Below are 3,944 nucleotides of genomic sequence, written 5' to 3' on the forward strand. Positions count from 1 at the left end.
TTGAGGATAATTTTGTTTTCGAAGCGCGACCAGTATTGTGTACTGCAGTAAAAAATAATAATATTGATTTTATTTTGCCCAGGGGAATATTTGTCTAAAATTAGGTACCATTTGTTATAAAATTCCGTAATGAATATTTCAGAAGAAAAAATAAATGTGTTTGTTATGCCAACCACATATGATGCGTGAAGTGGAGTGACGTCATTCGTAAAAAAGTGGGAACAGTTTCAGAAAAAAAAAAAAGTTATTAGTGACATGATTTCCAGAAGCCGGATATTCATGTAAGATTCATTTATGCTAAATATTACAGAGAAGGCAAGGAATCACATTACACTGAGAGTCGCATCAGAAAACAGCTGAAAAACTTGAAAGAAACTGTTTATGATACATGGCCTATGTTTATTTATTTATTTATTTATCATTATTATTTCTTTTAAGGATTAATAATGAAATGGCGTAAAAGTAGATAGTTATAACTCGGAGTTATTTACATTTACACTGCAGATCGTGGCAAGATAAATACAATCTTCGTTATATCTCAACAAAATTACTATATTGTCGCTATGGCAATATCATTTTCGGCTTTTTTTTTTCCCTTAAAATGAATAAAGGAACACATTACCCTTTACGAGGAAACCATATGGACTCTCCATATGTTACAATTCCGAAAACTTGAAAACTTGAGTTGAGAACGACTTACAGAGGACTTAGATAATAATAATAATGATAATAATAATAATAATAATGATAGTAATAATAATAACAATAATGATAATATAGATTAAATATATTAATTCGATTTTTTTCATAATTTTCCCAGTATCAAGTATTATTTGCAATTCATGTTACTGCAAGCTTTACTGTGAACGGCTTATGCACTCTGATTAACGAAAATACATTTATAAATCACATCATGCTTCCTTAGCAACCAACATGGCGAGAATTTTCATGTTCTGGAAATGTAACAATATTTGCCATATATACAGTAAGTTGGAAGAAGGTTGGAAATAAGGTGTGTTTCTGATTTTACGTGTTTTTGATGTCAGAATGAACGCGGCCTTATAGTTGTGTTAAATAATGGCCGTGGACTCGATTGTAACATTATAGTTGTAAAGGTTATTTTTGGTATAAAGGTTTCGTTAGAAAAGGGGCAGGAACACCAAACAGTATAGAATTATAATGATGATAATAATAATGATGATGATAATGGTGGTAATGATGATGATTATGATGATCATGATGATAATAGTAATAATATTAATAATGATGATAATAATAGTAGTAGTAGTAATGATAATGATAATAATATTGCTGTTGAATATCATAATAATGATTAGTATGATGATTATGATGATCATGATGATAATAGTAACAATAATAATGATGATGATAATTATAGTAGTAGTAGTAGTAATGATAATAATAATATTGCTGATATTATAATGATAATCATAATGATCATGATAATGATAATTATCATGATAATAATGATAATGAAATAATAATAATGATAATGAAAATAATTATTATTATTACTATTATAATGAGGATCGCGAAAATAATAGATATGTTATTGGACATAGGCTGCTTCCTTTAATTATTAATATGAAAGATGTATAATTTCCTTATCTTAATTACAAGTTACAAGACTAAGCTATGTAATTACTACAACGGCACTTTATGTCCTACTACATTAGTCTGCATCGAAAAGAGGCTTCAGGAAATACCATTATATCCCCTTCTGTTTGGTGATATAAAAAAAAAAAAAACCTATTTAACAAAAGGACACTTCACAACTTCCAACAGAAAATCACAAAAGAAAGCAAAAATGATAAACAACAGTCCCGAGAAGATTTATTTAACAATAACATCCACAGCGAAGCAAAATCGAATGGTCTGTTGATGACTTTTACCACGTGGTTTGTTTGGACCCTCAGACCCCGTTAGAGTGAATCGATGATTTAGCCCTCCGTGCAACAGAGATGTGTTGATTACATATATCTGTTGTGACTTATGTATATTATGATTATGTTTATGTTTTGTCAGAACGTGGGTGGTAGGTATAGCGTCAATGATGCTGTTCGTATGAAGTATAATCGAGGCATTGGGAATGTTTAAAATACAATATAAAAGTCTGGACGTTCGTTTAAAGGGGGCGGGGATCCCAGTAAAAAGCATACACGGAATTAGAAATTAAAGAAAACATTTAAAAAGTATGTATATATATTTATTCATTCACACACACACACACATTATTACATGATAGATAGAATTCCTCAAAATGCCATCATTCGTCGCGAACACGAGGAGGCCATTCATAGGTACGCAAAGAAAATAATGACACGCATTCATAAGACCATCTTCATGTCTGCAGCGATAGTGTATTCAAGGGAGGATGTATATAAACAGGAAAAAAAAAAAAGACTTGAGGAAATTGCAACAACGAAGAAAAATATGGAATAACAGGATTATATTATTTGCAATTGATGTCTCGGGAACAATAAGGTTAGATAAGGAAGAACTGATAATTTTCAATGAAAGAGGGGAAAAAAGTTCAGAATAAAACGTGATGACCAGGATGCGAAGAAAGAGTTGTGTTAGAAAGATGCATCAGTTTAAAAGTTTTGTGATAATCTTGATGTAAATGACAGACCCCCTGAAGTCAGCTTTGTCTCACGAATTTAAATGTACATTTATATGCATATATATATATATATATATATATATATATATATACACATATGTATGTATGTACATACACACACACACACACGTAAACACGCACACGCACTCACACACACACACACACACACACACATACACACACACACACACACGCGCGCACACACGCGCACACACACACACACACACACGCACACACACACACACACACACACACACACTCACACGCACGCAAGGCGCACACGCGCGCACACACGCACACTCGCGCGTGCACACACACACACACACACACACTCACACGCACGCAAGGCGCACACGCGCGCACACACGCACACTCGCGCGTGCACACACACACACACACACACATATATGAATATATATATATATATATGTATGTATATAAATATACATATATATATAGATATAGATATAGATATAGATATGTATGTATGTATGCATGTATATATGTGTTTGTGTGTATGTATACACATATATATATGTATATATATATATTTGCTCATATTTTTTTTTCGGGAAATGTTTTCATTTTTTTTCAGGAAATATTTTCGAACTGGAAAAACGGTTACAGGAAACATCTCCGCCGACCAAAATATGAGCCGTTTCCTGCATTCTCTTTTACTCCAAACAGTTTCTGCTTCTTTGCAAATTGCGAATATATATCTTGTTTGACGATAATTGTATCTATATGTTTATTTTGATATTTAGGAGTGTTGTAATTGTTACGTCAGATAACGCCATCGTTAACGCCCAACATACACATATTCAAAAAAGTATTTCCTGTTTTCAGACATTTCAAAACTGAAGGAAATATGACTGGTACTTCTTTCTAAAATAATTACTTTATTTCTCAGATTCATAGGATTAGAAATGTTTACTAAACGTAATTATTTAAAACATTACAACATGAATGTACGTGTTTAGTACATCGCAGTTCACTATTCGTAAAGGTTATATTTATTTCTAGACATATATACTGACGATTTAAATTCGCCCTTTGTTGATTATTTAATTATATGTACTTATACCTTTTAACTTTTGAATGGAAGGGAAAATATCAATACGATATGTCAGTATAGAGCAGTTACCCTTAAATAATTACGTTTTCTCTAGTAAGGTATTCACATACGTTTTCTGTAAATAATGTCATGATAGTTCATATCTTCGTAGTTCCCATCTCTATGACCAAAACTCTATTACCATAATAGAAAACATACACAAAAACACACTTTGACTATAAGAAA

Source organism: Penaeus chinensis, chromosome 14, assembly GCF_019202785.1.
Source record: "Penaeus chinensis breed Huanghai No. 1 chromosome 14, ASM1920278v2, whole genome shotgun sequence".
Taxonomy (NCBI): Eukaryota; Metazoa; Arthropoda; class Malacostraca; order Decapoda; family Penaeidae; genus Penaeus; species Penaeus chinensis.